General features: G+C 46.7%; 1 protein-coding gene across 3 annotated transcripts in view; it reads right to left on the bottom strand.

Annotated features, from left to right (window-relative positions):
• The window catches only part of PRKCE (protein kinase C epsilon), a 478,538-nt gene that overhangs the window by 423,711 nt on the left and 30,128 nt on the right, over positions 1-24,699 (bottom strand). The gene's annotated exons all lie outside the window — the stretch shown is intronic.

Raw genomic sequence — 24,699 nt, 5'->3', positions numbered from 1 at the left:
GGGGGGGGAGGGGAGGGGCAGGGGGAGCAGCAACCTGGAACAAAGGCTGAAGACGGAGACTAGTGGGCGGTCGGATGGAGTATGCTTTCGTCTGGCCAGATTTTCCCACCCGATGTCAAGCAGAGCGGAGAGGAGGCCAGTTCCCCTCTGTGCCAGCACCCCTGGGTCAGCCTCCCAACAAGTCAGGCCGTGTCAGTTGGGCGATAAAACACCCCGGGCCTATGGGAGGGTCTGGATGCAGCCTCAGCGCTGGGAACAGGGGTGGCAAACAATGGTGTCTCAGTCAGGCCCCCGGGCTCCACTGATTGGCCCTGGCAAACACAAGATGTCAGTTAGTAACAGCTGTAAATTCCTGTGACAGCAACTCCCCAGGCCCCGGGCACACTCTGGGCCACGCTGGAGCCACAATGTCCAGAGCCTTCTCCTGCCACCTCTTGGGACTAGGAGTCCTGGCCGGGGGCCTGACGATGGAATCATTAATCTATGGGCAGGCTTCATATGGTGAAAAACATGCCGGAAATTTTACAGAATAAACCAGAGCTAAAAAATAAATTCACCAGGCTTCAGCTGAGACCAGACCACCTAGGACTGTGGTTCTGACACAGAGAGCAAAACCCCAGGAGGACATAATACAGGCTCCGGAGGATGCATGGACCTGACAGAGCACTTACGAGGGGCTGCGTGTCCCCGTGGTCACGGGCATGGGTTTTGAAGCCAGACTCTCTGGGTCCAAATCCCAGTGTGGCCTCTTAACTAGCTGAAAGATTTGGGGCACGTTCCTTAATCTCTCTGGGGCTCCGCTTTCTTGCCTGTCACATGAGGATAATGACAGCACCTACGCCATCAAGTTGTTATAGGAATTGAGTTAATACATAGAAAGCTCTAAGAACAAGGCCAAGTAGCGAGGGGCAGGGCTATGTATGTGTTGATTATATAAGATAAACAGGTATGGGGGAAACATGAGACATGTCTCCCCAGTGAGGGAATCATAATTATCCAGGTTAAACGAGAGGGGAACTGGGGGTGAGATGTTTTCTATTTCTTTTAAAAGAGCTTGAAAGAGGTTGAATTTGGAAGTCACTGGCTTTAGGGTCACAGGAAAGCTAAAGTGCTCTCCAACAACACGCGGCAGCGGCTATAATGAGGCAGAGCCACAGCTCTGGAATCCAGGATTGGGGGAGGGGGTGGCCCAGAAACTCCAGACACTCCTAGGGTATAGTCAGGACTAGTCTGTACTGAAGCTTTCAAAATTCACACTCAGAGCTCCGCAATCATCTAGTCCATGCCTGGCCACTGCAAAAGAAAGGGATCACACTAAGGGCCCGAGACCCTTGTCCAGGGCCACACGGTGGGCTGGTGAGGATGTGGAACAAGAGCCAAGACCTGCTAAAACTGGGGCATCTTCCTCCACATCAGCCTTCTAGCCTTGACCCAGAAAGGCTGAGAGCCCAGTGCACGAGTCTTGGCCTAGCTGGAGCAGCTGCCACCTGGCCTGGCAGGGCCTGCAGGTGTGCTGGACCTCCACAAGGGTACTCGTGATCAGCACCTGCCACCCAGCTTTGGCAGTCCCCAGGGGGGTCAGGCTCAGTCTCCTCTTCCAGAAGTAAGGACTAGGAGGTCCTCACCTCCTACTCTTTCACACTCAGGAGTGGCTGCAGGCCGGGGCACTAATCCAGAGGAAGCAGCCCTAATACATTTCATAAACCTCACTTGTCTTGTCCAGACAGACCCAAGCCAGTGTCCCTGTCCCTGAAACTGGCATATTAGGGTAACAGATAAATCCCCAAATATAAATGGCTCAATGCAAGTGAAGTTCAAACTGTATAATCCTATCCACACAGGAGAAGCTCTCCTCCAAGCAGGGATTTAGAGATCCCTCTTCTGACTCTGCTACCTTCAACCTATTGTCCCCAAGAACTGGCTGCTTCAAGCCAACAGAAGTGGAAGGCACCTGGGCCATTCGTCTAGAAGAAGCACTATTCCTTTCACCCCCATTCCACTGGCCAGAATGTAGCCACACGGCCACACCTGGCCATATTTGGCCACACTTGGTCAAAGGGAATGAGAGATGTAGTCTAGCTGTTTGCCCAGGATGTAAGCTTTAGTGGACACATGGGCCATCTGTGCTACAACTGACCTCACAGTTTTGCTCTGTGGCACTTGACAATCCTGGACTGGAGCCCAGTCCCGGCTTAAGCCAGCAACTTGTTCCACCCAGGAAGACGTTAAAGGGAATCTGATGGCCCTCAATGTCCAGTCTATGATGTGCAAAAGGAGTAACAGAGATGGACTTTGCGGGTAGGCTGGGAGCTCACTAGAGGCAAGAACTGTGCTCAGCTCCCTGAGGCCTCCCCGGCATCCCTCACTCCCTGCCTGCCACCGAGGAGGCCCCCAGTACGTGTTTGCCTTATGGGGGGCTGTGGCACGAATGCAGCCCGCAGGGGCACCAGGCACAAGCCGGGCTGCAGGAGTACCACAGCCTGGCTAAATGCAGCTTCGCGCCTGCGACTCCCGGGTCCACTTCCTGGCTTGGCAGCTGGGAACCAAGGAGAAGGGGACAGCCAGAGCCACCCGCCCCCCGAAGCTGGCTCTCACGTCAGAGGCAGACTCAGCTCGTCTGTGTGGGAGGGAACAGGAGCTGTTTCCATTTTATTTTATATTCGTCACGAACTGTGTCCCACAGACAAGAGAAGCCACAGAGGAAATGTTCTCCCTCCCCCACTGCAGCTCCTCAAAAGCAGGGGCTGGGGGGAAACTGAAGGGAACACCCTTGACTGCCGTGAACAGACAGAGCCTCCCCCAAAGGGGGACAGCACGGGGGAAAGAGCCAACGCAACGATGGCCACAAGTTCGCGTTGTGACCTTGAGCAAGCGATGAATCCTCTGTGCCTCCATTTTCCCCCATCTGTCAAATGGAGATAATAAAGGCAGCTCCGCAGTTGGAATGAGATAATCGATGTTTAAACGGCCCTGGAAAGTATAACGCTTTATATGGGAGTATAAGGTGTTATTATCCACTCACCCTTCCTACCTCTCCAGTGAATTCAAATGTTTGGTAACAATTACAGTCTTGGCTAGAGCTCAGTCTTGGCGAACAGAAGAAATAGACGCAGCAGCCTCCATATTTAGGAGATGGGGGACGAGACACAGGCCTGGTAAGTTCTGGGACACGTGCTCTAACCAAGAAATATCTGCCCGTGGAGTAATGGCCTGTGATCCACGAGGGACTTCCACCGCACCCAGCCAAAGGCAGCTCTTGCGGACTCAGACGCGGTGTCTGCCGGCCTGTGAGGACTACAACAGTCATAAAATCGCAGCATTCCAGACTTGGCCAGGAACCCCGTCCTAGGGGAAATGAGCTAGTTCCCAAGTGAAAGTGGAAAACCGACTCAATTTCCATGACCTGTGAAAGGCAAAACAGGTTTATGTCTATCATCACTTAATTCGGTTTGGGATCTTGAGCAAATCACTTAACCACCCTCTGCCCCAGTTTCTTCCTCACAGGACTAAGGAATGGGAAAGTACTCTGGTAACTGAAAGACACAGTTCAAATGAAAGGTATTTCTTGCTATCGACGATCAAATCTCTTACCTATGAGTCACCTGCAGCGTTCTCAGATTCTCTCACACACACAAGACAGGAGTTCCCATTTTCCTTCTCCCGGAATTTAATTCACTGTGGTGGGGCCAACCTGTCACGCAGCCAAAACAAATACCTCAGGATGAACAGAGGAGAAGATGCTGCTGGGATGAGACACCAGAGACCGTGACACGTGCAAACTATTAATTAATTCAAAGCAGAAACAAGAGCAAAGATCCTTCTGAATTCCAGCGTGACTCCCGCGAGGGTGGAGCCCAGGCTTCCCAGACACCTCTGGCCAAGACTGGTCGACAGACCCTGCTTCAAGCTCCTCTGATCTAGCAGAACCACAGAACGAGCCTGAGACAAGGGCCGGGAGTAGTCAGGGAAAAGGAGGGAAAGATGAGAATGAGGGAAAACAGGACACTTTCAGAGCCTCATTTTCTCATTACCATTATTGTGCATTTATTTCCTCTGTTGGAAAGAGGGAAAAAAGTTTTCCATTGAGAGTCTAAGGGCAATCCTGTGTAATATTTCACTTCATGGCCTCTTTCTCTGGCCAACAATGACAGCAGCTGTTAAGCTATTCTCCTGGCCAGGCCTGTGGCATTTCTACTTCAAAATCAACTCAGAATCCTTTCCCCCGAGTACTTCTCTTCCTTCTCACCCTATCCCACCCCGCAAGCTTTCACCTGGACCTGTTTCTGTTCAGGTGAAACCTCTGGTAGAAATGGTTTCTAGTCCTCAAATAATAGGAAATTCAAAGGCCAACTGCAGAGGACCAGAGATCCCTTTATATGCGACTGTGACCCGTGGGACCGAGCGAACAGAGGCTGCAAGGCCAGGTGCAGAGCTCTGAAGCAAGCATCTAACCTGAAGCATCTGACAAAAGCCCTGCTCAGCACCCAGGCTCAGAACTATCTTCAAAAAGCCCCTGGGTCCCACCAGCCACAGAACTGGACAAAGTCATTATCTTTAGCTCCAAGGCAAGACAGAAGGCTTAATGAGGTCAGCTGCATTTGATCTGAAAATAAACACCTTCTTGACACTCCGTGGATTACAGGAATTATGCCTAGTATAGCTACCTATACCACCATCATGTCAAAGGATATTCAGGGATATTCAGCTGAGGGGAATAATTACATAGTCAAAGGCTATCAAACCCACAAAAATGAAAGCAAGCCCACCCATCACGCCAGAAGCCAAAGCCTGGAGGTTTACCTGACAGTGGAAGAAACCTGACAATCCCTCCGATTTTTCATGCCTCTGTCCTTCCACTGAGCCTATAACCCGTACACAGGGGGTGTTGGGATGGCGTGGTGGGGGATGCCGGGCAGGGTATGGCATGGTTGGCGTCACACCCAGCCTTCTCTGGGGTTCTTATACCCCAGTTTGCAGTCATTCCTGTGTTTTCTGACAAGGCATCATTTTCAGCTAAAATTTTCCACTCTTGGACTCAGCCCAAAGGTGAGTTTATTTTGGAAAGTCTGAGCCAAATTTCTCTGCAACTAGAGTTTTAAGCAGGTGAAATAAAGGTTGCTGCTTCTCTCCATGTAAAATTGTGTCCTAAGAGTGCAACAATAGTTCAGACCCCTAGTGTTAGTGGAGCCAGGCTCCACAGACCCAGGGACAAGCGCGAATTAAATGTGGTGTTAAAAGACCTGCCTGCAAAGAAGATACTGAATAAGGAACTTAAATTTCATTTTGACACAGCCAAATAGTGATGATAGTAAGTCTCTGGCACTGGTAAGCTTTAGACTTCTCGAAATACTCCACCCCCATTACCTCATCTGTGCCTCACAGCTGGCCTGGAAAGAAGGGGACGCTCGCTGCCTGGGCTCCCATGAGGCAGATGGCACAACGGGAGGGAACAGGGTGCCGAGAATGACTTATGGCCACACTATCTGTTAGTTGGCAAGGTCAAGACCACCCTCTTGACCCCTGGTCTTCCTTAGCCAAATCTGATAGCCCTTTAATAAGTAAAGGAGTTAAACAGAATATGGCACTGAACTGTGTGATCCGAGTTTCTTAGGCATAACATTTTGGTGAAACCTGCTGCCTGTCATCTCGGGAAGTTAGAGGGAAGGAAGAGTCGGACATTGCCTGAGCATCCACACCTGCCAGACGCTGTACCAGACGGTTCATCCTCAACACAGTTCTACAAGACTTGGGGACTGTGCTGCCCATTTCTCAGGTGAGGTCGCTGAGAGGCCCACACATTGACAGGCAGAGTTAGTGTTAGGGACCCAGTGAGTCCTCTGACAAGTCCATCTCTCACCGTGTCACCATACCATAATGTCGGGCTAAGAAGACCTCAAATACCCCCATGTCACATTTTATTCAGGAAAGTCACTTTAGGATTTCAGTTCTGAACTCGTCTTTACCCAGATTGGCTAGCAAAAAGCAAAACTGAAGGCTCACCCCTCGTATCCTGTCCTTCTCCAAAACTGTCCAATCTCTGATGAGGAAGGGACAGAGAGGTTCAGAAGATTCAGGGCAGGAGAGAAAGAATGAAAAGTGAACCATCCACAAACCAGAAAAACCAACCCCTACATATTAAACCAATAGTTGCCTTGAGATCTACTACACTGAAGAGGCACATACAGTTTTTTCCCCTATATTTAATCCTAAAAACAATGAATGAGAATAAGCAGAGGTAAAATGCTAATAACCCCACATATTAGATGCTACCCCCTGCTGTGAGTTCCTTGACCTTTACTGAGTTATGTATCGCCCGTGGGTCTCTGAACCTTGCACTAAGTAAATGCTCAAGAAAGATTGATGAATAGATAGATGGCTGGATAAAATAATAATGTCAGAAATAATGCCTCCTAACCCAGTAGAATTTAAATCTGCATTGTTCTACCCATTTGATATCTGGAGACATATTTGTCATTTTAATACCAGAAATATAAAACAAGCTATTTCGGCTTTATCTTCTGTGAGCATATGGATGAAAGAATATGAATATTTTTTTTGTTACGCATGAACAGGCTGCATAGTTGAAGATAGTTTTCCAAAGAATGTGACAGAAGCCCAATTATTGTCTTTTAAAAACCAAAGCAAAATAAATGTTCTAGGAAAGAATCTTTACAAGAACAAGAAAAGATTTCCATTTAGGAAAATAAAAGGAAATCCAGAGAAGAATCAGCTCCTCTCACAGAGGGCCCATGTTTGTCCTTCAAAGTGGAATGTTCTCTGGAGACCCCAAATGACATGCCTCTCCCTTCAAGGAGCTTCTAATCAAGTTGCTTATTTATGGGCCAGAGAATACAGCATAAGAAGAAAGCAAATGCCACTGCAGCCTCTAAGTCAGGGGGAGAGACACAACAACAGTTGTCAGAAATACAAAAATAATTAAACAGAAGCTGAGGTCCAGCATGCTCTGCCTTCACTAAGGCAGCTATATTGTAAGACTTTTAGTTAGGAATAAGGACTGACTTCCTGGGGAAAAAAATGCTTTCCCCAGAAAACTTGTACCACAGGAGAGGCTCTTATCTGCTGAGGCTGTTAGCTGTAACCTTACCAGCCAACTGAGGAACCCTAAGTCCAAGAAGTCTTTCTGTGGAACAATGCTCTTCTTTCAAACTCCAGTTCCAGTAAAGTTTTCAGTCCTGCTCCCAGCATAAGATGTTCAAATGGCTCCTTCTAGGGTATTGTCTGAAGGAGTGGGGACAGAGAGGTGATTCTTGCCCTGCTTTCAACAACAGAGGCTGCTCTTAGATTTACTTTATATGCTGGGGTACCCCTAGAGCGGTATTTTGCAAAAGAAGGGGGGGCATACTACTAAAAGAAAGAATGGTAATTCAGATACCACCGTTGTAAAACATTTGCTAAATCTCATTCAATAGTCATTCAATAAATATTTATGGAACCGGGCACAAAACTAGATGCTTTAATTGATCCCAGAAACCAGCCTTTAGAGGCATAAAGCCCTTGGCTCGGGATAAACACATTCAACTAAAACTGCTCATGTCCATCTACGATGGGCCTGACAATCAAGTAGGCAGTTTACAGATGCTATCTCCTCTGACTGTCACTCAAGAACTGTTTATAGAGGGCAGGCATTATTATCCCCATTTCACAGATCAGGGAACTGACACTGAGGAAAGGCGAATATTAACAACTTGCCCAAGAGCTGGGCCCAGTACCCCAGGGCTGCCTGACACCAAAGACTTCTCATCAGCTGCCAAGACCAGGCTGACCTCTATCTACGCCCATCCCTCAGCAGGTTGGACGGTTTCAAGTTGATAACTCATCTTGGTGTTTGCTTTGTGATGGTGAGTCCTAAATTTCACATACTAAAAGACGAAGGAAGGACAATCTAGACTTATCGATATCTCTAGGGATGTTTTAGAAAACACCTATGTAAAAGGTGAGGTTTTATCAGCCTAGAACTTACGTGGGAATAGGAAGCAGCCTGGACCAATGGAAAAATTCTGCCTTCATCTGAGGCCATGCCTGGGTGTACCTAAGAGGTGGGCAAAACTTTCTTCTCTACATTATCCCTTCTGGGATGTCCTCCTCTGTATTTTAGGTCTTTATTGCCCTGATAAGATCTGTGCTCTCCCCTCTTGGTATCAAAACTGCCCCTCAAAAGGGATCTAGGGATTAGTCATTTGCCTGTTAGTTTGTCTTCAGGTCAATGTGACCCACCTGCAATTAAAGCCCCGTCTTCTAATGAAAGGGCTGTAGACCTCATCAGAGAGAGACTGAGGGCATTTTTGGGAGCATAGGTAAATAAAGGATTCTCTAGGGTGCCTACCAATTATATCTTATATATGTGTGTGCATGTATATATGTGTGTGTGTATATGTGTGTGCAAAAGATGTGTGTGTATATCCGTGTGTGTAGGTATGTGTGTGTATATATATGGAAGCCAAATTTAACCTTTGAGTACTTCCAGTTTTTCCAAAACAAACCAAAAAAAAAAAAAAGAAAACCTCACCTCCCACACACACGTACAAAAATAACATCTGCCCCTCTTTTCTACCCAATGAGATAACAATAGTTACTGTTCACTGAGCGCCTATTATGTTGCAGGCCTCGCTCTAGGTATAAATATATTCTATTTAATCCTCACCACAACCCTTTGTTTTTCTTCCTTCCTCTACTGTCTTAGTTTCTCGGGGCTGCCATAACAAAGAACCACTAACTAGGTGGCTTCAGACCATAGAAATGCACTGTCTCAAAGTTCTTGAGGCCAGAAGTTCAAAATCAAGGTGTTAGCAGGGCCATGTCCCCTCAGAATCCTCTGAAGGAGGGTCCTTCCTTGCCTCCTGCAGCTTCGGGGAGCTGCAGGTGTTCCTTGGCTTGCAGCAGCAGGAAATCCCTGCCTCCACCCTCATCTTCTCCCTGTGTCTGTCTCTGTGTCCAAATTTCCCCTTCTTATAAGGACACCAATCAAGTTGGATTAGAGCCCTCCCTCATGACCTAATCTTGACTACATCTGCAAAGACCCTACTTCCAAATAAGGTCACACTCTGAGGTACTGGGGGTTAGGACTTCAATATGTCTTTTTTGCTGGGACACGATTCAACTTATGGCACCCACCTGTGAGAGAGTGATGACCTCCAGGTCATACAAGGTCTCAGTCAAAGCAAAGTTGCGTTTCATTTCCTAGATCATCCTCAATCAGGCAGAAGCACAGACTTGAATATCTGAAGGAAATCTGTCCTCTCAAAGACTGATAGTGCTATGCTTCTTCCTGCTGTTCCCGCTGCTTGTGACTTCTCTCTTCTTCACCTAACTACTCCTGCTCCTCCTCTGCTTCTCAGCTCATGCATCCCGGCTCCAAGGCGCCTTCCCTGACCTCCCAGACCAGGTCAAGACCCCTGCCTAGGATCTCTGCACACCACCTCTCTCCCCCTCCTTGTTCTCATCACCACCCACACATTTGCAGGTTTCCATTTCTTTAGTGATTATTCGATAGATGTCTCTCTTTGCCATCAGATTTCAGTCCCCTGCAAGGACAGAGACCTGTTTGTTTTGCTTGCAGTCCTATTTGTACCTTTCAGCAGAGTCCCTGGCTACTTGGAAGGAGAACTCAGGTACCCATTTCATCCTCAGCACCAAGCAGCCTAGTTAACTGCAGCTGTTCATCTTGCGGCCCACACCTTCCACCTCCACAGGTGATGCCCACAGCTGCTGCCTACCCTCTCACGCCTGCAACCAGAACCAGAACACTGTCACTCCACGCTGCCTCTGGATCCTTCAGCTCCCGCCCTGCCTCCATCTTTCATCAGTGTGAGAACTGAGGGTCTCTGCTCCCACTAGACACAGGGGTGTCCACGCTGGTGCCTTCCAGGATGGCCAGTAGCAATGGCGCAGCCTCCTCTAGGCCACTCCTTTCTGAGGACCCAATTTCATACCCCTAACACCCCACCCTATACCACATTCCCCCCCCACACCAAATCTGCTTCTGAAATCCTCCAGGACCATAGAAAACAGCAGCGCCTTCCCTGGGATGGGCTTTAAACAGTTGCCACAGCTAAAACGAGCTTGGCCTGTGGACACATGGGGACAGCAGAGCCGCGTCTACAGGGACCTGCTCAGCATGGGGGCTGGTCTGAAAACTTGCTGGCCCCTCAACCAAACAGAGGGGCTCCGTGCGGTGTCACAGAACAAAGCCATCTGGCCATCCCTCCATTCCTTCACTTCCTAACTCATTGTGAACTCATCCACGCCTGCTCAGACGACCTGGATTGAGTCCTGATAGTGTCGGTGGAACCAGCTGGGGCACTGGGGTTGACAGAGAGAAAATAAGAGGCCCATCTTGCTGCTGTATCCCCAGCATCTTCACTCGAGGGGCCACAGACGAGGAAGCAGATAACAAGTAGTGCCCGGGCAGAGGTGAGCATACAGGGCTGCAGGGTGACACCTCTGGGGATTAGAGGAAGCCCCTCCCTTGCCTGCCAGGGCTGGCTGAAGGGGAGGAGGGGAGGAGGGGAGGAGGGGAGGAGGCGTTAGGCAGGCACAAGGCAGGGCTTCCAAGCAGAGAGAAAGAAAGATATGTTACAGGAACAGCAAGCCTCACCATTTGCCTGAGGTATAGGGTGTGTATTAAAAATAGAAATAGGTGAAGCTAAAAAAGATAAAACTGGGGGTCAGTTTATAAAAGGTCTTATAAGCTCACAAGACATAATTTCTTACCACTTCCTTGACAATACATAAATTTTAATCTGCTACTAGTGGTGAATTTTTAAGTTCATGGATGTTACTTCTCTCAAAAGGGAGGGTAACCACACATACTTTCTGTATCGAATGCCTGTTCTGCCCACATCTACGGACACACCAGACCCTAAGAAACCCAGACAACTCCCTCCACACTGCTGTCCTTGATCACCCTCAGGGCGTTCTCAGATGGGCTGTTTTTCCAGATGGCTTCCTAGGGTACACGGCATTCGCAATCAGGCGCAGATAGGAGAATCTGGATTTGAAAAAGTGGACCTCATCCCTGTTGTTTCCCACTTACACTGCTAGCCGCCCTGCCCCCTCTCTTCCCCTCTTTCCTCTTCCTCTCTCTCTTCCTTTACAATATTTTTTTCTGTGCTCACTGCCGTTTGCAACAGCTGTTGAATTTCACATATCTGGGAAGTCCATTAACTTGTGTTTACTCGAGCTCCACATCATTAGCAGAGACGTGGGGCAAAATCCAGTCCCCCACCCCCAGGGAGCCACATCCCACCGCTGGGACACACCCTCCAAACAGCCTGCCCTTCACTCACTCCCATTACTGGAGATTTATATTTTAAATCAAGCCAGGCTATATTAATTTTGCTAAAAAGTCCATTTTAAATATGATTTGGGATGCTGATAGAAAAAGATTCCACCCAATCCACCTACCACTAATCTGAGTGCTTTCATATAAATCTATAAAGTCGATCATTACACACAAAACCCTATTTTAACCACTTTTCCAGAAGCTTGCCCCCAAAATGAGCGTGTGCTGCCTGACCTGCAGCCAACCGTTACATTTGCATGTGGCACCCAATGGAGCATTTGTGAAAAATAAAGCCGGCACAGACCGATGTCCACTGGAGTCATAGCTGCCTGGAAATTGAAAATAAATCTACAGGGAGATGACACACGCTTGGCAGCTCGTTTGAAACTGGTCTCTCTCCCTTCTGTCTAAAGGCTGCTTTCCATTCACTCTGGCTAGGAAGGACGTACACAGGAGGTTTAATGTTCTCAACTTCTTCCAGTGTAAAAAACAAATATACACAATTAAAGAATTGGGAGACAAAGTTCACCTACCTGCAGGAATAGCTGGGAGCTGAGTCACTAAAAAACAAAAGAAAATGCTGGCTGGGAACTGGGGTGGTCAGTGGAGCTAGTCTGATCCTTCAGTCTGGACATGGGAACCTCCAGGCAAGAGCAGGGCTCTGAAACAGGAAGTGACTTCGAAGCAGCCCCTGGGGCTGGTGGCAGGTGAGGGCCAAGGGCCTCCAGGTAAAGGTGACAGCTATGGGGAGGCCGTCTAAGGAGTGAGGCAATCAGGGCTGGAGTGAAAGAAAGAGCTGGACATGCCCCCACATGGTGCCAACCAGTCTATACTAAGGAAAGGGGGGCCTGTTTCAGCCCCCTGACTACTTTGCTTTTGCTGGGGGAGGTTTTGGTTGCCATTTCCACTCTGGTTTTGTTTTGTTTGTGACTCCTCATCTGTCCTGGCTCAATGAAGAATAAAGTGGATTTTCATACATATTTTGGTGAGGAACAATAGAGGTTCAGAGCACCATTAAAAGGCAGAGAGGGCAATGGTGTCAGCTAGACCAGAACTCTCTGGAGCCCCCAGAAAAGCGCAGGAGCAGAGCCAAGCAGAACGTGGGCAGCAAGGAGGGCAGGGCCAGCAAGCTGGGGAGAGAGGGTGCTCCCCTCCCCACCTCACGAGCCCTTGCAGGTAGAGCACTGGCTGTTTGAAAGGAAAATGTAATCATCATCGGCTACATCACAGCATTTCATTTTGTTTGGCAGCATCTTCCTGGGCATTAGAATAATATCTATCTTTGATCTCAGGGGATAATTCTGATCTCAGGGGATAATCTTCAATATCATCATGGACATTAATGGAAGAGGGGTCATAAAAGGATTTGCTTTCAGCTCTGTACCAAACATGGGCCTTGGTGGCAGGTACCAAAGCCCAGGGGGAAAAGAGGTCCAGAATGAAAAAGAAGTGGGGCATGGACCCCGGGAAGAGAGCGGGGAACTGTGTGACCAGGGTGCTGTGGTCACAGGACCAGTCACGTAATCAACAGAGTCCTCAGCAAGCACATCAGGGTTCTCACCTGTCCATCCAGGGGCATCAGAGCGTCTTTGAGCTCTGCAAAGAGTCTAAAAGTCTAATGAAAGGCCTGGTTCTGGGACAAGGGGCCACACGGTGGCCAGATCTCACTGTGCGAACAACCTTACAATCAGCATCCTGAGGTTCCCAGGAGAAGATTCTAGCTGGGTGGGAAAACTGACACTCAGGTTCTTGGGCCTCTGCTCACCCCCACTGGCTCCAAAGCTCCCCATCATGCCTTTTGCTTATTCAGAAAGGCCTAACTGTTCCGAAGCAAATGAAAAGATAACAAATAGCATCTTCACCCACCAGGCAGCCCTGTGGGGAAGACAACACCAAACCCTGAGATGTGAAACGGAGAGACTGGAGCAAAGACACACAAAGCACCTCAGTGGATGGCAGGGCGAGGGCAAGGAGGGAAGGGCACCCCTCCACTGCCTCCTGCCAGACCTTCCGTGGGGACCTGGGAAAGCAACGTGTCTCACTGGGGGCCCCAGCAATTGCAAGGAACTGCAGCTGGTATTTAACAGGGCCCCAGAAAGCCTTTTTGATCATTTTAAAAAGTAATTATTTTAACCGCCGATGTGTATAATAAACTCTTGTCAGCCTGACATTAAAATCTGTTTCTTTTCTCTGCTCCCCAGCCCGTTCCCCGTGAGCCCTTACATCCCACAAGCATGGCACGTGTTCTATTATTGTTATTTTAGGATTTCTTCAAGGAGCTCTGTGATGGGCAGTTATTTTGTGAAGTGGCGGCACATTTATCTAATACCTACACCATCTCCCTGCAGGAAAGGAAAGAAAGATTGTATTGCAGTCCACCTCTCAACCTCCAGCCTGACTCTGGGTGCTTTTTCTGTGGGTGGTGACAGTTTCACTGAGATTGTTGTGGGAACAGGGAGAATCCGAAGCGGAGTGTTGCCAAGCTCCTTAGAGGGTAAGGGCAAGAGACCAAAATCGAGCGGAAAAGAAAGAAGAGGAAAACTGAAAAACAGGTTTTTCTCCTCAAGCTTTACAATAACCTGCATTCTGCTTGGATTGAAGGTATAAATCCAAGCTCCTGGAGGAAAATTTCCTGACTCAGAGAGGAAAGACAGGAAGGAAGAACAGCCCTTCTTGTACGTGAGGTCCACCGGGCAAAGAACACGGCAGATGCATCTTGCGCGAGGCGGTCAGCCCGTCACAGCCGAACTGAGGTGAAGGGACTGACCTCATGCGACCCCGCTCCCGGCCATTGTCAGGAACAGCCCACACTACGCAGCCCTCCACAATCCAGGCCCACCCTACCTGATCACAGTTCTCTCCCAGGTCCGCTTACCTCTAATCTGCTGGGTCTCATTGCCTCATGGACCCGCCACACGGTTTCCGGCATGTCAGCCATCCATCCATCCACCCGAGGTGCTGTTGCGTTTCTTACCCATTTACCCAAACCGCCCACCATTCACAGTCTCACTACGCCCTCCATGAACCCTCCTCAGCCACTCTAGCCAACGCTGACCGTGCCTCTCCTTTGCCACGAGCACCTACGCACTCCCAGGGAACTCTCGTCCCCCACCAGCGCAGGACAGGCTGTAAGTCCCAAGAAGACAGGAAGCCCATTCCTCTTGAATCCGCTGGTACTTAGCATGGGGCTGGACTGACTTGATGCCTTGGGACCCCATAAGCCTGAAGCACACTCCAGGCTTCCTGAGCTCACCCTCACTCTCCTGCCCCATCCCCCGAATCCAGAAATTCGGATCTATAGAGAGGGAGGGTGAGGGGAAAGCGTCATCCTTCCCCTGGGTGGTGATGGAGGGAAGATGACGTGCTATTTCCAGGGCAGGCTCCTACAGCAGTTTTGTTTCCTAGAAGAGACATTTTACTTGGCTTTAGTACTTGGGCTAGAGAAGGCCAATCTGGGATGCCAGAGCTGCCCCTTGGTTCTGGAAATAGCCACATGCCCAGCTGGGTGTAAGCCTTCAGTGCCCAGGTCAGTAGGGTACAGTAGAGATCAAGAACCACAAAATCTGTGTCTTCAGGTCAACCAGTCATTCCCCAGTCTCCAGGGAGGGCTGTGAAGTCCACCTGCAAGAGTGACCCTCATGGATTAAAAACCTCCACCTGAGTCAGTCATCTTCCACACAGGGACTCCCTGTACTGTTCCCAGCTTCCCCCGAGAGTCTCCCTGCTATCGATGCCACCACCTGCTGTCTTTTCTACAACTCAACTCATCAATTAATTATCCTCCCTTTCCAAGCTTCCTTCCTAACTAAAAAGCCCTTCTCTTTACCCCACTTGCTCCCTGCCAACCTTCTCAAGGCTGGCAGTCCACCCCTCCCGCCTTACTTCTGCACCTCCTGCGCCTCCTGCAGTTGGGACTCTGCCCCAGTCACTTCACTGAGAGGCTGTTCTTGAGCTCAGTCCCTCGGACAGAACACTAGCCGTCAGGTCAGACAGCCCCCTCTCCGCTAGCTCAAGACAGGACCCAGCCCACTGGCTGCCCCGCCGCCTCCTCACACTCTCCTCCCTGGCCCGCCGGCCTGCACAGCCTCCTGCCCCTGTCCACCCTGTGGGCACCCCCACGGCCCAGACCTCTCCGTGCTCTCCTCTGCCTCTGTCCACTGTCTAGGTCACCCCAGCCACTCCCACGGTCTCGACGGCCCACTGGCATTTCTGCCTCCAGCCCAGAGCTCTCCTCCAGAAAGCCAATCTCACCTTTCTAACTTGGTGCTGGGCACCTGGAGCTACAGTTACCTCAAACTCAACACATTTACAGGCAAACTTATTTCCTTCCTTTATGAATTTGCTCCCCATCCTGTCTGAAGGCTTCACCATCCTCCCAATCAATCTACCAGAGGTCTGAGGGTCAGCTCCCCTCTGACTGTCTCCTGTCTGCCCCTGACTTCTCATCCCCCCCCCAACTTCCAAGTTCAGACCTCTTGCAGAATCTCTCAGCCAGCCTCCAGTCTCCAGCCCCGCAATCCTTCCCTCACCATTTTACTAGAAGCCTCTTCCTCCCCAGGCCTGAGCAAATGTGCTTTTGTGACTTTGCTCACACTCAGCTTGAAATGCCCTTCACCGCTCACTTCTCTATGACTGAACTCCGCCCCCAGGCCAGGGCAAACTGCCCCACGGCGCCCTGAGAGCTGATGGATGCTGCGTCACCCGGCAGGCGTGTGTGTGGCGTTGCTGGGGTGTGGGGTGTGTGCACGTGCATGTGTCCTCCCTTGGACCCTTCAGCACGGTGCCTGGGCCCTCTGCAGCACTGAATCCACCAAATTTTCCATCAGTTTCTGCCGCCGAATTAACAGCTTTCTGACGACAGGTGGTATTATGGGATATGGTGAAGCCCTAACCTCCGATACCTGTGACTATGACCTAATTTGGAAATAGGTCCTTTGCAGATGTCATCAAGTTAAGATGAGGTCATTAGGGTGGGCCCTAATCCAATGACTGTCTGTCCTTATAGGAAGAGAAGAGGGGAAGGAGGAAGGGAGGGAGAGATGACCGCCACATAAAGACAGAGCCAGATGGTGGAGCTGGTCTAGCACAAGCCAAGAAATGCTGGGGGCGAGCAGAAACTGGAATTGACAAGGAAGGATTCCCCCAGAGCGTTCAGAGGGAGCCTGGCCCTGCCAACACCTCGATTTTAGACTTCTGGCCTCCAGAACTAAAAGAGAATAAGTGTCTGCTGTTACAAGCCACCCAGTTTGTGGTACTTACCATGTTTCCCCAAAAATAAGCCCTACCCCGAAAATAAGACCTAGTGATGGGCGTGGCTACGCAGCGTGTCTGCACAACCCATGCATTTCCTCAAGGAGTGGTAAAGAAGACGAGCAGCCCTTCTCATCTGCCCCATCGTGACAGCTACTATCCCAGAGGTGACCAGAAAGGTGCGGGCAGCCCCACCAACAAGGTCTGCTCCCCCTGTCAGGTCCTGGCCATCCTGTGCGTGCTGCAAGCTGAGGCTTTGAAGGGAAAATAACACATCCCCTGAAAATAAGCCCTAGGGTGTCTTCTTGAGGAAAAATAAATATAAGACCCTGTCTTATTTTCAGGGAAACACAGTAGTCACAGCAGCACCAGGGAACTAAGACGGGCGGGGACCGTGTCTCACAGTTTATGGACCCCTCAGTGTCCACAGAGTCCATAAAACTCATTAACGTCTTGCTGAATTCATGAACAAAAACGAACCATGCACACCAAGGAACTTTTGCCATGAGTGAAGATTTTTTAAAAATTAATCCCTGAGACTTGAATGTTATATTCATACTTAAACCATCATTTCCTAAGATGGAACTACTGACACACAATCAGTAGAACCTCACATCTGGGGTTTGTGTCTGAGATGGGCTGAGTTTTAAGCCTCCCGTACCCTCTTCACCTGGCCTTCCCGTACTTCATGCAAAAGCTGGCAAAGCAGCTGGCGGGGCCTGCAGGTGTCTGCTACAGGAAAGCGACTCTCTCCACCAAGCAGAGCGGTGACCTTGTACTCATTAGCACAGGGCTCTGTTCCACTGAGCTAATGACCTCAAATACCAGCCAGCAGGAATTAGGTTCGCTAAAAGGGGGGTGGGGAGGGAAGGCTGATAAAGACCGTGTCTCTCTCCACATGCAAAGCAAGGCAGTGCATCATGACTGAGATGTCAGAATTGACCCTGACGCGCTTGCAGTTCAACCAAGTGGACACTTGAACCAAAAGCCTTTTAGGAATGAACAGGCTGGGAAAGAGGCTGCTGAATGCGCAGTGAGCTCTTCTCTTTTCTCTTTCTGGAACAAACATTAAAAACCAACATGTTGGGGGCATTCCAGAAAAACCTTTGATAGACAGCGGGGAAACACTGTCTAAACCTGCGTCACTCAGTCCGTCTGTCGGTGGCCACCAGCTTGGTGGCCATAAATAATACTCATGAGTCACAGTGAAAACTCACAATCTCTCTGGAGACGCAGCAGACCAGCAACAGGTGCACCCAGCCTGTTCCTCCAAGGAAATCAAATCTGGGGGTGGCAAAACCACTATTCCTGCCACGGAAATGCAAATGGTTCGTTCTTCCCTGCCTGGGTTACAACAGAGAACTGCCCACTGCCCAGCGGCCTGGCCACTGATGGACAAGGCTCACTGGTTTTCAAAGGTCCCCTACTTAGGCCTGGTTACAAGCTTTAGATCCTCAGCCCCGAAACTGGATGCTTCCTAGCTATGCCATTTTAAATACAACTAATACTAAGCCAGAAGAGAAGGAAGTCCAACAAAGTTCAGGCTTTTCCCATGATGACCACTTTGAAGCTTTTTGGCAAATATTAAACATGAAATTCTTTCCAAAATAAATGTGCAGTGCCCTTACTTTGCTGGCACCCTAAGGTGTGTGTTTTATCTGCCCCAGGGTAACCCAACAGGGCCCGTGCCAAGTTGTTCCTGAACCCTGGGAATACCTGGATGCTCCATGACTGCTCCCCACTGTCCCCCAGTCCAACCTCTCAAAAGTCATACACAGAAGGAAAATCAGTCGTCCCCTCTACCCCCCTAATTCCACAACTCCCTTACTTCCAGCTCCCACACTATATATGTAACCCTCTTTTTAAGGGGTTCATCTGTAAGCACAGATGATTTCTTTAAACTTTTAAAAATGAAAACACCTCGTATAGATATATACTGTTTTAAAAGGCAGTGAAGTTTTTGTGTCCAATCTGATTTAATCTTTGATCAGTAACCCAGTCATGAACAGGAACAGCAGTTCTCATATTAGTAAAATTGACTATGCAAGGGGCCTGTCCCCACTGTGGATAAATGTGCTTCTTCCATCTCCTGCCTCTGCTGACATATGGACTCATGTTTCATCCCTTGCCTTACTCTATAAATGTCCGCAGTCAAGGACTGATAACGGACGGGCCTTAATCTCCCAGGAGAAGTGACACATGTGATTTGTAACAACTATTTTTTTTCTTACTCAGACACCTTTTTAACTTATTAATAGATGTTAATGTCATAGACATTTAGAGACATAGGGAACTGGAGATCTATAAAAATAAATGAAATATTCACCAAGACATTAGTTAAACTAATTATTGAACTACAGATTACTATTCTGTAGTCTTTCAAAAGAGGAGAGTAGATCACTACGAGCCTATCATAACAATTTCCAGAGTTGTTAAGCAAAAAAAAAACAAGAAGCAGGGCGGTGTGTATGATGATCATTTGTATCCTTACAGAACACATAGAATATTTCTGGAAGGATACCCAAGGAACTAGCTTCTGGAGAGGAAGGTGAGAATCAGGGATAAGGGGAAGATGAACTTTTAACCATTTGCCTTTTCAATGTTTAGATTCTTTACTGTGTATATTTATTAAATGTTTTAATATTAAAAATATATACATCTATAAAATATAAAAACAAATAAAGCATAGATTATAGTATTAATTTTTAACAAGGAGAGAGACCTTGAAACTCTAATTTCACCAATGAGGAAAACAAGGTCAGGAGAATGGCCGGGGGCATGGGGTGGGGAGGCATCGCTGGAGGTTGGACCCAGGCCTTTCAGTTTAGTTCTTTCTCCTCCTGCACAGCATTTCCTTATTTATGATCCCATTCTGGTTGCCCAAGGTTACCTGAAATCTTCTCCCCAGTTAAATGAAGCATCACTGTTCTTTATTTTATTTATATGGCATGCTTCAAACACAGAATCTGTGAACTAGATGTTTTTCTAAATCAAATTCTATTCCCAATGTGCTACAAGAGTTGTACTTAAATCATTCCCTTCTTGTAAAGCAAAAAAAAAAAAAAATTCCTAATATACTAGGTTTCTTTAACCCTGCTTTTCTTTAATGAGGTTTGCTTTAAACAAACCACCTGCTTTTGGCTCATTTGTACCTGCAATGTTCTGTTCATTTTTCCTTCTGCTCTTGTGTTCTAACCACATCAGTGCTGTCTGCTTTGAAACATGAGCTCCCAAAAGGCCAGCATCAAGTCTCTTATGTCACTGATGTGCAACCAGTGAATTGCGCCTCAGACAGGCAATTCGGAAGCCTTCTTATGTGACAGTCTTTAGCTAATGCACATTGACCCAAGGACCAAAGTGCATTCACTGTAGGTGCAATTTATAAAATTAGCACAACAAATAATTAGAAAGTATATTCTTCCAACCCTGATAGATTTATTTCAAATCCTGTTCTTTGTTCCTTATTTTTCTTAATTTACCAATGCAGTAGCTGGAACGTTACATAAGTCAGGGAGCGTCTAAATACTTAGTCTCTTTCAAGAAAACCCACAAAATCAACACAATCATTTGGTGGTTTAGGCATTTGCCATTAACAAAGCCAGAGTGATGCTCAATTTCTCATGCATAATATATCGGTACAAGTTAAATTCTTTTCATTTTGCTAAATTCTAGGCTGTGCTCTTTATCAACTCCCAGAATGATTATTTTATTAGAACGTATTTTGAGGCTAAGAGGAAAAAAAGAAGAAAACCTAAAATAATATTTTAAAGAAGAAAAGAGCTTATAACCAAAATATGTCCATGAATCTCAGCTTACTTGCTTCTAATATAGACCCTTTTCTGGACAGATAACAGCTATGACATCTTACTCTAGAGCATTCTCTTTTTTTTTAATACTAAAAAAAAATCTACCTGCCCACCCATTAATTAATTGAAAATATTTCCTTCTGGCCTCCAACTGCTCAGGGACCTCTCTTAGCAATTTCCTCACCTATAATTATGCTGATGGGCTGTGTAACAGGTTGCCTCATTATCTGAGTCAAATTAATATTGGTGTGAATGTAATGTTGTCCAATCTGAGGGCTTCCCACTTGCTGGGACCTAACATGCCAGCCCTAGAGGAGCTACCCTCCTGAGGCACTGCCAGAGAGCCAGAGCTAGATTCTAAGTGGGGAGATGCACATCTTCTGGGTGCTGCTGTCCCATATGCCAGAGCCCAGTGTCATAAAGGCCACTAGCCACCCCCATCACACTGGTCTCCAAAGTGTTTCCAAACAGGACCCTTGAGGCCAGGGTACAGAAGCAAGTAGAAACCTAGCACAACTGGGCTGCCTCTGCCCTGGCATTTCAAAGCACAAAACAATTACCTTATAATTAGGACTCTTTTTTTTTCTGAAATACCAGAATAATGCCCTAAATTTAGAGAATACCATTCTTCTTCTTTCTGGTAGCCTAGCCTGCTCTGAGATGCTCTTATATCAGCCATTTCAAGTGTCAGGAAACTAGAATCATTATTCCCACCTCACAGACGAGCAAAATGAAAACATGGAGTAATAAAAGACATTTAGATGCTGCAAGGAATATTCTCGTACATGTCTTTGCACATAAATATTTCTGTAGGATAACAGTGCTGAAAGTGGGATTACTGTGTTAATGGGTATGTGCATTTTTCATTTTGATAAAGATTATCAAAACACTCACTCTAGAAGTTATACCAATTTATGCTCCTATTATCCATGGATGTCTGGTTCCTCCATCCTCAATGATAAGATTTTTTTTATGCTTATCACTCTGACAGTTAAAGAAAAGATAACTTATAAATTGAATATCTTTTTGTATATTTGTCATTTATTTCTTTTTCTGTCAATTATCTATTTATGTCTTTCCCCTATTTTTCCATTATGTTATCGATCTTTTCTTATTTATTAGAACTCTCTATAAATTAAGGATATTAGTCTTTTGGTTTTGATATGTGATTCTCAATTCATTGCTTATCCTTTGACTTGCCTCTGTTGGTCCATGAAGCTTTCAGGGACTCAGTCTCCAGGCAACCTGGGTTTTTGTTTTTGTTTTTTTAGTTTTTTGAAATTTAATACATTAATCTTTCTTATTACCAGGGTTTGTGTTATACCTAGAAAGACCATGCTACTGAAATAGTTTTCAAATTTCTCTGTAAAACAAACTTAAAGGCTGGGGAAAAAATTTAAATAAAAAAAATCTCTGTTTTCTTCTACTACTTTTAATATTTAAATTTTTGTCCCATCTGGCATTTATGTTGGCCTAAGAAGTGAGATATAGATCCAAAACACTACCCAGTTGTCACAAAGTATTTATTGAATAATCTATCATTCCTCACTGACACAAAATGCCACTAAAGACAAGTTTTCTATGTATATCGGTATCTAGTTCCATATTCTATTCTGTACTATTAATCTCTCTGGCTATTCAAGTATCAATACTTTATACTTGTATCCAAGTGTATAGTATCAATACTATACGTAATATTGTTTAAAATGTGTAATATGTGGCAGAGCTAGTTCATCTTTTTTATTCTCCCTTATCCTTACCATGAATGGGGCCTTTGCTTCCATTCAGTTTCCTTTTTTTTTTTTTTTTACAAAGTTTCAACTATAATAATTTTTGGAGGGGTAATACATTCACATTTAAAAGTACATAGGGTTCTAAGAACACAAGTACAGATAAAATTTTTTTTTTAAAAAACGTACATAGGGATATAGAGTGAATGATCCTCCTAGCATGACGTGTTTTCCAGAAACCCAGTTCCCTCCGTGGAGGTAACCATTATCAGTTTCACACCGTAATTTTTTTTTTTTTAAGAGATGGGGTCTTGCTATGTTGACCAGGCTGGTTTCAAACTCCTGGCCTTAAGCAATCCTCCTGTCTTGACCTCTCAAAGTGCTGTGATTACAGGTGTGAGCAACTGTGCCCGGCCATTTCAGAATATTATAATCTATGTTCTACTCAATTTAGAATTTCTAAGCCCTGGGATACGCTGGTGAGCAAGATGAGGCACTGTTCTCATCTTGTTTAGCTCCTCTTCAGGATCCTCTAAAACCAAATAGACCAGTAAACTTAATGGTTCCCATAGAGGTTTGAGCTGAGGAGCTCACTACCTCTTTTCCCTCTTTTCAACTACTTCTAAAAACATTTAGAGGAGGAAGAGCACAAATCTACACGTCTTAAATTTGGGTTCAAAGGTAACAGAGGCTCCATAGCTTGGTAGTTACCAAGGCTCCTTGGCACCATGCGTCTCTTCCATTCAGTTTTCTACCTGGTTGTTTTTCCTCTCAATTTTTGTATTTTAATTCCACATCAAACCACCTCACTGCATTTTTTGTTGTCTGTCATAAATAGCATATCTTATAGTATACAAGCATATCATATATGCATAATGATAATCCCATCTCTCTCTTTCCAAATATATACTTTTTTTTCTTTTGGCTAAGTGCATCAAGTGGTACCTGTGGAATAATGCTTACCAAATGCAGTAGTGGTAGACAACTTTAGTATGTTGGCAGCATGGCCCTTACAAATATAATCCTGCTGCCTCTGTATTCTGCAAACTGTTAGGGGAGGAGAAAAGGGGGGAAAATTAAATTGCTGATTGCAGCTCTGGGATCTAGGTGAAACAGAACAGAAGCAGGAAGATCATGAAGAGGGAAAAGTTTTTCTCTAGCCCCTCCAGCTGCATTTCCCCTTCCAAGGCCCTTTGGGTTTCTCCCTTCCCCTCCCCTTTAAAACTTGCCCTGCTTTATAGAGCCAGCTGTGTGTTTCACAGAGAACAAACACAAGATAAGGGACTAGGATCCCATTCTAAGAACTTCCACATGTGATTCTCTATATTATTCCTGAAAAATGTCCTGTACTTAAATTTTAAAATAGTAATAATAACCAAAACCTGCTAAGCTATAACTTGTCTTGTGGAACTACTGGGTGGTGAGGGTTCTATCAGTGGGTAGGTAGTGACCAAGCTGCTAGAACAGGACCTTTGCAAGCTCTATGTGGCCATATTTGTCACAGCAATGGGGTCTAGTTTCCGGTGTACAGGGGGTCAGCCAGTCTCATCCAAGTGCCTTTCAGTCCATGAAAGCCTGAATCACATGCCACCCGCTTACAAAGCTTTCTCACACCACTGCACCCCATACCTGGGGAGAGGCTGCTAGTTGCCTACCTCAGTACTCATTCTCCCCTTTTCCCTTAAGAATATTTCTCCCAATTTTTGGGTGTGCACATGACTACCTGGAATAAAAACTGTATCTCCCAACCTTCCTTAAAAGGAAGAAAGCGTACCCTTCTTCTCCCCTTTCTCCTGGAATACTTGATAGCTGGAGCTCTGGCAGGCACCTGGGACCATGTGAATGGAGGCCACAGTCTAGGGATGATGGAGTGGAAAGTTGGAGAGAGCGTGGATCCTGAATAACTTCATGGAACATCACATCAGCCCTGATCAAGACTTGTTATTCTTGAGAAAATAAAATCTGTGTCGTCAAGCCACTGTTAATTTAGATTTTCCGTCATCTGCAAATACCCTTAATCCTCACTGGTATAGACTGAGTAGAACCTTTACTGATCACATAGTAGCAGGTCTCAGGGCCCTTTTTGGTGCTTGCACGTGAGTAAGCCTTAGCTTGTCCTCAACTCTGTTCCTCAAGGGAAGGCACCTGTCGGTCCTACCTCACCCTGGGTGCCTACTCAGTATCCAGGGACATGGACACACAATGAATATTTGTTGAATGACAAATCTCAGTGACAGAAACTAAATGCCTTCACATGCATGTAAAGCAGCTCTACATGGTGCTATCAAGAGCACGAGGGGAAAAGAAAATTATTTTCCTTAACCTACGGAACCTGGCAACTATTTTGCTAATGTTAATTAACTCCCTGGCACTCCCTCCTGGCACGATGGTCATTATTTGAATTATAGCAGTGAGTCTTCTGCTTGCAGGAAATGTACACTTAGTAAGGAGCTGGAGCTAAAGAAAAATCAGAGAATTCAAATGAGGGCATTCATGCAAATAGGCAAACCTCATCTTTTACAAAAATCAATTATTGTAATTCCACAGTGACCATAAGCAGCCATTTAAACAATATAGTATCTTGCTCAGTCCCAGGTACAGAGAAAGATTT

This window comes from Microcebus murinus, chromosome 3, assembly GCF_040939455.1.
Source record: "Microcebus murinus isolate Inina chromosome 3, M.murinus_Inina_mat1.0, whole genome shotgun sequence".
In the NCBI taxonomy this organism is placed as follows: Eukaryota; Metazoa; Chordata; class Mammalia; order Primates; family Cheirogaleidae; genus Microcebus; species Microcebus murinus.
The sequence above is the reverse complement of the archived record's forward strand: the minus strand, read 5'-3'. Positions and strand labels throughout refer to the sequence as shown.